This window comes from Macaca nemestrina, chromosome X, assembly GCF_043159975.1.
Source record: "Macaca nemestrina isolate mMacNem1 chromosome X, mMacNem.hap1, whole genome shotgun sequence".
NCBI lineage: Eukaryota > Metazoa > Chordata > Mammalia > Primates > Cercopithecidae > Macaca > Macaca nemestrina.
The window spans coordinates 147,502,955-147,515,718 of record NC_092145.1 but is presented as its reverse complement, the minus strand read 5'-3'; the positions used below and the strand labels follow the sequence as shown (position 1 = coordinate 147,515,718).

Sequence of the window (12,764 nt, the reverse complement as noted above, 5' to 3'; positions counted from 1 at the left end):
CCCTGCTAATGTTCTTCCTTCCTTTCTTTCTTGCAGATCAGATCTGAATTTCTGACCTATATCAATTTCCTTCTCTCTGAGGAACTTATTTGAATATTTCTTGCAAGGCAAGTCTACTGGCAACAAATTACCTCAGTTTTTGTCTGAGAAAGTCTTTTTTTCCTCCTTCACTTTAGAAGGATAACTTCACTGGATGAAGAATTTTAAGCTTGTGTTTTTCTTTTATTTTCTTTCAACACTTTCAGTATTTCACTTTATTCTCTTCTTGCTTGCATGGTCCCTGATGAGAAGTCTGATATAATTCTTATCCTTGTTGCTCTATAGGTAATGCTTCCCCCAACTCTCTCATTTCTTTCAAGATTTTCTCTTTGCTTTTGATTTTCTGCAGTTTGAATATGAAATGCCTAGATGTTGATTTTTTGGATCTCTCTTGCTTGGTGTTCTCTAATCTTCCTGGATCTGTGTTTTGATGTGTTTCAATAATTTCAGAAAATTCTGAGCTATTATTACTTCAAATATTTCTTCTGTTCTTCTTTTTCTTTTCCTTTTAGTATTCCCATTATGTATATATTACACCTTTTGTAATGATTACATAGTTCTTGGATATTTCGTTATTTTTCCCATTCTTTTTTTCTCTTTGCCTTCCAGTTTGGAAAGTTTCTGTTGACCTGTTGCCAAGCTCATTAATTCTTTCCCCAGACATTTCCAACCTGCTGATGAGCCTTTAAATACATTCTTCATTTCTGTCACAATGTTTTTTTATTTCTAGCATTTCCTTTTGATTCTTTCTTAGGGTTTTCATCTCATGCTTACATTACCCACCTGTGCCTTCATGCTGTCTGTTTTTTCCGCTGGGGCTTCATATTAGTCTGTTCTCACACTGCTATCAAAGACATACCTAAGACTGGGCAATTTATAAAGGAAAGAGATTAATGGACTCACAGTTCCATGTGGCTGGGGAGGCCTCACAATCAAGGCAGAAGACAAAGGAACACCAAAGGGACTTCTTACATGGTGGCAGGCAAGAGAGGGAGCTTGTGCAGGGGAACGCCTCTTTATAAAACCATAAGATCTCGTGAGACTTATTCACTATCACAAGAACAGCATGAGAAAGGCCCGCCCCCATGATTCAGTTACCTCCCACTGGGTCCCTCCTATGACACATGGGAATTGTGGGAGCTACAATTCAAGATGAGATTTGGGTGGGGACACAGCCAAACCACATCAGGCTTGTTCTGTTTTGACTACCTGGAGTACTACAATTCAATTCTGGCATTAATGACCTAGAGTTAGTACCAAATTCCACAAGTTAATGGCTCAGTCCTCCACAAGACTGCTGCTTATTCCGGATGCCAGCCACAAGTGCAGTCCCCAGTCCCCAGGCTCCCTGCACTTCTGACTGATTATAAATTTGGGAGTTCCCATAACTACCTCAGTTTTGATAATTCGATATGGCTCAGAACTCACTGAAAGCACACTATGTGTAAAACTCCACATGTAGAGTTTTATTATAAAGTGTACACTTAGGACAAGATCTGGAAGGACTCTGGATGCAAAATTTTCATACTCTCTTCCCAAAGAATCTGAGTGTGTCATACTCCCCGTACACCAGTATGTTCACCAACCAGAAAACTCCACTGAGTTTCAGTTTCCACAGTTTTTATGTGGAATATGATTACATAGGCATGATTGAATATGCAGTTGGCCACATAATTGAGCTCAGTCTCCAACTCTCTTTTCCATGCAGGTAAAACTGGCCCAAAGTTCCAACCTTCTAACCATGTGTTTGGTATTTCTGGTGTCTGTCTCCCATCCTGAAGCTAATTAGGAGTCTGTGATGAGTCACCTCATTAGCAAAACAAATAATTTCTGTCTCTCAGGAAATTCCCAGGATATTTGAAGTTGTCAGGAACTAAGATCAAAGGCCAGATAAGCTTTTTTTTTTTTTTTTTTTAAAGACAGGGTCTTGCTCTGTTGCCCAGGCTGGAGCACAGTAAGGCAATCTTGGCTCACTGCAACCTCCACCTCTTGGGCTCAAGCAATCCTCCCACCTAAGCCTCCCAAGTAGCTGGGACTATGGGTACATACCACTATGCCTGGCTAATCATTTATTTTTTTGTAAAGATGTGGTCTCACTATGGTGCCCAGGCTGATCTCAAACTCCTGGGCCCAAGTGATCCTCCTGCCTCAGCCTCCCAAAGTGCTGGGATTACAGGTGTGAGCTATCATGCCTGGCCAAATTCTTTATTATACCACAGAGCCCTTAATGTATCAATAATAGTTGTTTAAGTTTCTTATCTGATAATTCCAAAATCTGAATATATCTGAGTCAGATACTGATGTTTGCTTTGTCTCTTCAGACTTTTTTTCCTTCCCTTAGCATATCTCATAATTTTTTTTGTTGGAAGTGATCATACTATATCTGGTAATATAAACTGAGTTAATTGGGCTTTTAGTGTAAGGCTTTATGTTGATCTGGCTAGGAGCTAGGCTATGTTTAATGTTAATTGTGACACGTATGTGCCAGAGGCTCCAGTTTTCTATAGTTTCCTTTTATTCCCTGCTTCCATGGTGCCTTTAGGTTCCCCTAAGAACCTTTCTTAAATAGATTATGTCTTTCAGCTCTCTCAGTTGTGATCCACTGTTTTTATACTGGAGCCTTGCTGATATGGTGGTAAGACTTTAAGGAGGGGGGAAGGATTCTATAATCTTATAATTAAATCTCAGTTATTTTTAGTGGGCTTGAGTCCCTGAGCTGTGACCTTCAGCGTTTCTCAGCCTTTTTTTTCCTTATCATTATGTGAGACAGGAAGGCTAGAGGGAACTAGCATTGTCTAGTTGCCCTTCTTCTTGGTCACATAAGACTCTGGTAATTTCCCTTGATGTAACTCTTGCGACAGAGAGCAGAAAACTCTGGGCTTATTTCAAAACGGCACTTCTTCTTTCCTCTTGCTGAAAGCAAAGGAGGTATCTCTCCCATATGATTTTTACTTTTGGTGGGGCACCTAGTGGTAAATCTCACAAAAGTGTGGAGCCTCCTAAAACTGGGCCATCAGGAGTTTTTAAATCTCAAGTTAGTCTGCACTCAGCCTTCAGCAGTTTATCAATTACCATTTAAGTGTTCCTACCAGTTACTGGCTCCAGAAGCCTCTGCTCTCGGTAAACTGTAATTCTTTGTATTTACACATGTCTACAGTTTTGGGGGTGGCAGTTTGTCCTGTGACTTCAGTTATCTGGTAGATCTAAGAAAAGCTGTTGATTGCTAGCTTGTTCAGCATTTTTCTTGTTGTGAGAACAGGAATGTTGACTTCTAAGCTCTTTGCATATCAGAGCTAATCAGGAAGCATGACCGGTATACACCTAGAGGAAGGGTGCTTAAATCTAAGTGGAATTAGCCTATCTGTGGTTCATGGTAATCATGAATATTGATTACGGCCAGACGCCACTGATTCTTCCATTAAACCAACTTTTCTGCTAGAATTGCAGTCTATGAATATAATATTTTGTTGAGTAGTTAGTAAAATTAAATGCAGTTTTCGAAAGGGGAATCTTTTAGGGAGATATGGCCTTATGGTTTGAACCAGATTTTATTTCCACTGTATCAAATCCCAGTGGCCTTCTCAGTGGCAGAATGGGTTTCTCATAAATTCTCTGCATTGTAGTTGTTAATTCTTAAGTGAAGTTACTCTGGAATGTGCTTTCTTTGGCTTATAAGCAGACCTCCTCTCCACCTTATGAGTTTCCAACTCTTTGCCCTTGAATTAGACACATGTTGGTAGATTGTAGCCTAAGGCCTACTACTTGCTAGTACTTGATAAAATCTTCTCCTTAGGATGAATGGGCAGTGGACTAAAGACAATTATTACAACTTTTTAATCAAAGTGGCTGAATCCATAACTATATCTTTCTAAATTAAGCCTGTTTTGTTATGAACTGTCTCTAGATTACCATTGGCATTGTTGTTGGTCGGATGATTTGGAGAAAATAAAAGAACATCATGATTTTTATTTTTCTTCTTCCTATAATCCAGTGATTCTCAACTAGGGGCAATTTTACTGCTGCAGGGACATTTGGCAATGTCTGGAGACATTTCTAATTGTCACACCTAGAGAAGTGATTGTTATTGGTGTCTTGTGGGTAGAGGCCAGGGATGCTGCTAAACATCCTACAACACACAGGACAGTTCCCGCAACAAAGAATTATCCACAAAAAGTTACCTGGCCCAAACTGTCAATAGAGCTGAGGTAAAGAAGCCCTGCTAGAATCTGAGAAATTAGCCACCGTGGCTTCTTTGTCTATACTAGGATCCTAATGATCTCATTATTTTTATCTCTTTATTAATTTTTGTATTACAAAGATAATGTTTTTTCTCTGGACTATTTTCTCATTTGACCAAAGAAGTTAGTCTTGAAATCCTGCCCCACAAAGCTTACAGGTCAATAATTCACAGTATAATCTCCTTATTGGAGTGGAGGCCTATGGGTGCTGGAGTCCTAAGAGTTAAACACCGTTGCACAATTATAGTGTGTTTAGTGTGCAGCTTATACAAACAAAAATATTATCTGTACCTTTAATTTGTAGTTTACTTGTGTTATAGTAATAATACAGAGCAAATCTTGTATTATAGTGATAATACAAGGAAACTACAAATTAAAGGTACAGATAAAATTTTGAAAATAGCCTTAGTAGAAGAATGAGAACCAGCCTCTTTTGACCTACCGAGCTTCACATATGGTTTACAGATGTTTTCCCATTTCATCCTCATAACAGCCTCACCAGACAACCTTGTTCTTGTCAAATAAAAAGTCAAGAAGAGAACAGAATGATACTTTGAAGATAGTTTTATCCTCTTCCTATTAATAAGTCAAATGTGTGCCTTGTATAAATTTACAACCTACACAATGTCTACAGAGAAATATAAAAATCACTCATTATTATACTATCAGAGATAACTGTTTAGTGTATTTCTTTGCTACTTATTTTTTTTGCATGTAAATGCATTTTAAATGTAATTACATTTATTCTGTGTACATCACTTTTATCTTTTCCCCTCCCCTCAATATCATTTCATGGGCATTTTAGGAGGTCAGTTGATATTTTCTTTCTTTTTCAGATTTGATAAGCTAATTTTTTTTTATTTCAATAGATTTTTGGGGAACAGATGGTGGTTGGTTACATGAGTAAGTTCTTTAGTGGTGATTTCTGAGATTTTGGTGTACCCATTACCCAAGCAGCATACACTTGAGTTGATATTTGATATTTTCTAAAGTATGATATTTAATGATTTTAAATACTTCGTCATATGACTACTTCATATGTTTAATCATTCCCCTTGATAAGTAGCAACATTTTTCTGTACGAAAGAAACAAACCAAAAAACAAACGAGAAGAAAAGTTCCTGAAACACACTGGTATATCGAAACAACAAAATTCAACAACAAAAACAGAAAGTCCCACCAGCTATGTGATAAACAAACCACAAATCTTTGACTTCTCATCATACTTAAAAATACTGGGCTTTGTAAATATCCATTAAATTACATACAAATCCGTGTATGCAGATATTGATATTTTTCACTGTGCCCAGAAAATCTGATTGTTGTAGTGTCTGCTTCTAAAAACAGGTAAGATATAATAGTGTTTCATATTTAAGATAAATAGTATAGCTTAGAAGTGGAAGCCTGTTTCGGGGGTGGTTGATTTTCTTTTTAAGTACAAAAATAGTAATTTTAGTATCAATCCCAGGAGTTCCAAGCTTATATAAAATAAAATAATTGTTATTTATATCTATACTGGTATATATAGGATATATGTTATATAATGCAGTTGACCCTTGAACAACATGAGTGTTAGGAATACTGACTCCCACACAGCTGAAAATCTGTGTAACTTTTGACTCACCCCAAATTTATCTAATATCCTACTGTTGACTGGAAGCCTAACTGGTAACAAACAGTTGGTTAACACATATTTTGCATGTTGTATGTATTATACACTGTATTCTTACAATAAAGTAAGCTAGAAAAAAGAAAATCATAAGGAAGAAAAAATATATTTACCATTCATTATGTGGAAGTGGCTCATGATAAAGGTCTTCATCCTCACTGTCTTTGTGTTAAGTAGGCAAAGGAAAAGGAGGAAGAGGATAGGTTGATCTTGCTGTCTTAGGGTGGCAGAGGCAGGAGGAAATCTGCATAAAAGCGGACCTGCATAGCAACTCATGTTCTTCAAGTGTCCACTGCATATAGTTATGTAGTATTGCAGTTATATCCAGACATAATAGGCAAGACATGAGACATAAAATATAGTATTAATTTTGGAAGTCATCTAAATCATGCTCTGAGGGAAGGTACAAGGCTACTAGAGGCAAAGGGCCTTGCTCAGTCAGGGTGTGGCATAACTGGAAGCCCAAATGCCAGACTTTGTCCTCTGCTTAGCCTCAACCAGAGGTCAGATGTCTTTTGTTGCCAGATGTTGATAAACACAGAGAGGCAAGCTCTTCAGTTACCTTATCACCACCTTACTAATACATGTGACTGCAAAACATTGTCTTCATTTAAGTCAGAATATAAAGGAAAAGCCCCTAATGAATATGATTTCATGAGCTTTGGACATAAAAACTCACTTGGTAGCACATTATAATTTTAAATCACATTTAATTCCCTGCCAGCCAGGAAATAATTCCATGGGAAGTCAATCAATGAAAGTTAACAAGATCATTACTAGAAAAAATTTTTCATTTTCAAAAAGTAAAGGGTTGGGTTGGATGAGAAGTAGATATAGGAGACAGAGCAGCATTCTCAGGTGTTGTTCATGCCCCTGCCGTTGTTTTAATTGTGGCCGCAATATTGTTTCTCATGGCTGATGGTTGACTTTGGTGAGTAGAAGTAGGTAGTAGCTAAGAATGATCATGAAAAAATAGAACATTTTCTTTAAAAAGGAAAAATTACCTAATGGTATATCAGTTTTGTATTTACAATCACCATAGTACATTTAGGTTATTGGTATTCTTTTACCCGGAAAGGCTGGGGAAAAGTGGAGTGGCAAAGAGAAATAAAGAAGTATTAATTGGAAACCACCTCAAACATGAAAAAAATAGCTTTTATTTATTTCATTCTGCATCTGCTAGTCTCTGGGCAATCTAAAAAAACAGTCATCAGAATTATAGCCACATGGTGATTTTTTTTCTTCTCTAGAATTACAAGAAAATTGGCTCCCACACTGTGGAACTAAAAAGAGGGGCTATAGGGTGCTGCTTCTCTCTCTTGACATTTTACTTGGTTTTCAAAGGAATTCGTGACTAAGAATCTCATGAAATCTAAATGCGGTCACTGATGGAAATTTAGGTTTTCACAAAGAGCACAGCAAGAAATTTACATGGAAAAAAAAAAGAAAAAATTTGCTCTGGCAAATGGGTAAGGTAAGGATGTGTGTGTGTGTGGTGTATGTATGTACACATCACATACATATATCAGTGAGTATGTATATCTCAATGATTTTCTTTTGCTAGGTCTAATAATACATTTAATTTTTAAAATATGAGTTTTTTTCAGCAGTTGTATAAAAATAATTACTTAATTATTGTTTTTCTTTTTCAGCAAGCTTATGAACTTTGGACATATTGAGATTATGTAAGTCCTTGGACAGCATTAATATAATATTATCTAATTTGTATTAAAAGTGTTTACCCATTTTGTTCATTAAGTATAAATATTTGGAAAGATGATAGATTTTAAGCCATATATGGAGCGAACTGACACGTTCATCCACAAAAGTCACATCCAGTTATGAAAAATGAGAAGATTGAGGTGTCACTTTCAGTAGTACTTCTTTTTGTTTATTACTTTATTCATCAGCACATCCAGGAGAGCTTAATAACTGGCTCTCCTAAAATAAAAACCCTAGTTGGTACTCCCACCATGGCCAATTTTAAGGACAAGGAACACTAAGTTACAAGGAAATGACAATAATCAGTTCTCATTAGATGGTAAGGACAGGCATGAACACTGTGCTATAGCTAACCAGAAGAAAAAGGAATGTTACGGAACTTAAACTGCTTAGAATGTTGATATAATAAAGGGGGATGAGGACAGAACAAGCACTGAGGCTCGTGAGCCAGGCAGAAGTCAGAGTGGGAGGAGCCTTGAGGTCTCTCCAGGAGATTCAGGGACCATAGGATTTGGTAGTGATTCAGGTACGAAATGATCATGGCCCTCATCATTGTAATGACCGTAGTATTTTGAAGGAATTCAAAAAATAGATGATGGACATGTCCCTAATCGTGATAGTGCCCATGGGATTTTGTAGCTATAGAGTGAAAAGATGACAGTGACCATATCCAGGGTAATGTCTGTGGGAATTTGTGAATATCCAGGTAAGAAATGAGTGTTTCTACTTAGGAAGTGAACATGGGATACTGAAGTTATAAAGGTAAGAAATGATGATAAACCTAACTGGGGGTGAGCATGGTGTTTTCTAGATATCCAGATAAAAGAGGATGATGGCCCTAACTCAAGTACCAAAATTGGATTTCCTCAGGTAAGCACATAGGAGCTGAAGATGTTTCTTACCATGTTAGTGAACATGGCATTTTGTGCTATTCCAGACATGATGGCAAACCTAACCACAAAATGACCATGGGACTATCAGGGGTCTAGTAAAGACATGATGGTGCCCTTAACTGTGAAGGTTATGATGAAATTTGTAGGTCTGTAATTAAGAGATGATGGTGATGATAACCACAGTAATGAGCAGGGGATTTTGCAAGTAACCAGGTAAGAGATGATGGTATCTCTAAAAATATGGTGACCGTGGAATTTTGAGGATATCCAATCAAGGAATAATGTGTTACTAGAAGCGGTAGTACCAAGGTATTTTGCAGTTACCCTGGAAAGAAATGATGTGTCCTTAGGAATGACATTTAATCTGGGTAATTTGTACGTCTCCATGTATGGTAGGCTTCTCTAAATCTGGTAGATCTCATGGGCTTCTGTAGGCATCCACATGAGAGATGACGTGACACAAATTGTAACCAGTTGCCACCATTGTAACCAAGGTGTTTTATAAGTATCCAGCTTAAAACTCTAGCTTTATTTATTTCTTTGATGTAAGACTTTCGTGTTATCTATCATTTTCTTTCTTTTTGAGACAGAGTCTGGCTGAGGTCAGTGCTGATGTGGGCCTAAACCACAGCCCGCACCGTGGGACTGTCACAGAGACCCAGTTCAGTGATGATATGTCCCTACAGGCCTTCCCATCGTTACTTCCTTCACACGTATTCAGGTGAGAAATGATTGAGTCTTGTCTGGTAAGTGATGGTGGTGTAGGCCTCCCTGTTGTTCCCCTGATTTAGCTTCAGGTATCCCGGTCGGAAATGATAAGAGTCCCTGACATACTTGAAACCATTAGTTTTCCCTCTGCATATTTCAGAGACAATGCCTAACCCTGTGAGCGCACTGGGAATGCAAATACCAGGTAATCATCCGGCATTCACAGCCACAGCAGTGACCGTGATCATTTTGCTGGTGTCCTGTAGAGAGAAATACTGTCTTCTGGGACCACTGCCCTGAGTTTGGGGGTCCCTGCCAGCATCCAGGTAAGAGTCGTTGAATGATGGATATGAGCATCATGATTTGCAGGTGTCCTGGTAGAACACCTTGTGTGTTTCTTGGCTAACTCCAACTTCAGCCTCCTGTGTTCAAGTGATTCTCCTGCCTCAGCCTCCCGTGTTGCTGAGATTACACATGTGTGCCACCACCCCTGACTAATTTTTGTATTACTAGTAGAGAAGGAGTTTCACCATGTTGGGCAGGCTGGTCTCGAACTCCAGACCTCAGGTGATCCACCTGCTTCGGCCCCCAAGGTGCTGGGATTACAAACATGAGCCACCACTCCAGGCCCCTTGTGTGTTTCAGAGGCATATGTCTCAGTGTAGGTTTTCTAGGCTCCCAGGAGAAAATCCCTACAAACAGGGGTCACGATCAGGAGACATGTCTGTTATCTGGGTAAGTGATGGTGTGCATGGTAAACTCTCCACAGACCAGGTAATCTCCACATATCTAGGTAAGTGAGGTTCCTTTGCCTGAACTGTTTACCATGTGATGGGTTAACAGCTAATTTGGAAAGAAAGGGGAGTGGCCCCCCATTTGCCTCGCTATGCGATCCTGTTCATTTCTGTCCTGAAGAGAAAGTATGATGTATGTGCTCTGTCAGTGCTGATCGATTTGAACGTATCCAGGACTCGCGTGGCACTGTGCATCATGGGAGTAACTGCGGTGGATTTGCAGGGAAGCCAGGCAAGGAAAATGGCGTGTCCTATGATGGCCTAGACCTTGGAGGGCCCACAGGCATCCAGGGACATTTTTGGCTCCCACAGTGGTGATAGTGAGCAAGTAGTTTGCAGGGTCCTGGTGGATAAGCTGTGTCCGTAGACTCATTGGTCACACATGTGATTTCAGGTTCAGGCAGGCAGAAGTCAGAGTGTGAGGACAGCCTTGAGGTCTCTACAGGAGATTCAGGGTCCATAGGATTTGGTAGGGATTCAGGTACGAGATGATCATGGCTGTCATCATTGTAGTGTCCATGGTATTTTGATGGAATCTAAGAAACAGATGATGGACATGTCCCTAATCACGATAAGAAATGAGGGTTTCTATTTAGGAAGTGAACATGGGGATCCTGAAGTTACAATGGTAAGAAATGATGATAAACCTAACCGTGGGGTTGACCATGGTATTTTCTTTTTTTTTTTTTTTTTTTGAGACAGAGTCTCGCTCTGTTGCCCAGGCTGGAGTGCAGTGGCGCGATCTCGGCTCACTGCAAGCTCCGCCTCCTGGGTTCACGCCATTCTCCTGCCTCAGCCTCCTGAGTAGCTAGGACTACAGGCACCCGCCACCGCGCCCGGCTAATTTTTTGTATTTTTAGTAGAGACGGGGTTTCACTGTGGTCTCGATCTCCTGACCTTGTGATCCGCCCGCCTCGGCCTCCCAAAGTGCTGGGATTACAGGCTTGAGCCACCGCGCCCGGCCGACCATGGTATTTTCTAGATACTCAGATAAGTGAGGGTGGTGACCCTAACTCAAGTACCAAAATTGGGTTTCCTCACTTAGTCACGTAGGAGCTGATGATGTGCCTTCGCGTGTTAGTGAAATCAGAGCATGAGAACAGCCTTGAAGTCTCTTCAGGAGATTGAGGGTCCATAGGATTTGGTAGGGATTCAGGTACAAGATGATCATGGCTGTCATCATTGTAGTGATTTTGAAGGAATCCAAGAAACAGATGATGGATATGTCTCTAACCATGGTAGTGCCATAGGATTTTATAGCTATGGAGTGAAAATATGACAGTGACCGTATCCACGGCAATGTTTGTGAGATTTTTAAAATATCCAGGCAAGAAATGAGTGTTTTTACTTAGGAAGTGAACATGGGATACTGAAGTTATAACGGTAAGAAACGATGATAAACCTAACTGTGGAGGTGAGCATGGTATTTTCTAGATATCCAGGTAGGTGTGGATGGAGGCCCTAACTTGAGTACCAAAATTGGGTTTCCTGAGGTAGGCACGTACGAGCTGACGATGGCCCTTCCCACGTTAGTGAACATGGCATTTGGTAGTATTCCAGATAAGATGGTGAACCTAAACCCAAAATGACCATGAGATTGTCAGCTGCTTACTAAATAGATGATGGTCCCCATAACCATGAAGATTATGATGAAATTGTATTGGTCAGTAATTAAGAGATGGCAGTGCTCCTAACCACGGTAGTGAACAAGGGACTTTGCAAGTCACCAGGTAAGAGACGATGGTGTCTCTAAAAATGTGACCATGGGATTATCCAGATTCCAATGAAGGAATACTGTGTTACTAGAGATGGTAGTACCAAGGTATTTTACAGTTCTGGAAAGAAATGTTGTGTCCCTAGCAATGGCATTTAATTTGGGTAATTTGTAGGTCACCATGTATGGTAGGTTTTTCTGAATTTGGTAGATCTCATGGACTTCTGTAGGTATCCACATGAGAGATGTGTCACAAATTGTAAGCAATTGCCGCTATTGTTACCAAGGTATTTTGTAAGTATCCAGCTAAGAGTGCCAGTGTTATGTATTGGTTGGATGTAAGACTTTAATGATATGTCTTTCTTTCGTTTTTGAGTCTGGCTGAGGTAAGTGCTGATGCGGGCCTAAACCACAGTCCGCTTCGTGGGACTGTCACAGAGACCCAGTTCTATGATGATTTGTCCCTACATGCCTTACAGCCATGATTTCTTTCACAGTTATTCAGGTGAGAAATGATTGTGTCCTCACTGATCCCAGATAGGCCGGGCTTTCCCATTTCTGTTTCATAGAAAGTGTCTGCCTAACCCTGTGAGTGTGGAAGGATTACAGGGAGCCAGATGTTTATCACTGTTACCCCGCCCCTGTGCTGCCCCTAGGATTTGTAGAGGTGTCTAGTCAAGAAACGGTGGTTTGCTGCTATCAGGGTTGACCTAGGATTACTGCAAGTATCCAGGTCGAGTGGGTGTGTCCCATAAAGCTGGAATTACTCAAGGTTCTTTGCAGGAGTCCTGGTGGAAAACCTTGTGTCCTTCTACATATGTGTCTTCATGCCTATTGCTGTTCAGCCTTCCTGTTGCTGTGATTTCGCTTCAGGCGTCCTAGGAAGAAATGGTAAGACTCCCTGGCATACTAGAAACCATGAGTTTACCCTGTGCATATTTCAGAGACAATGCCTAACCCCATGTTCGTAGTGGAACTGTAAGTACC

The 12,764-nt window shown here is 39.9% G+C and overlaps 1 long non-coding RNA gene across 1 annotated transcript in view; it reads right to left on the bottom strand.

Moving 5' to 3' along the window:
- LOC105478135 (uncharacterized) overlaps nucleotides 1–6,231 on the bottom strand; it is a 44,397-nt gene extending 38,166 nt beyond the window's left edge. The window contains exon 1 of the long non-coding RNA XR_985175.3: nucleotides 6,060–6,231. This is a non-coding gene — a long non-coding RNA (uncharacterized lncRNA). The remainder of the gene's footprint in view (nucleotides 1–6,059) is intronic.
- Between the last annotated feature and the right edge of the window lie 6,533 nt (nucleotides 6,232–12,764).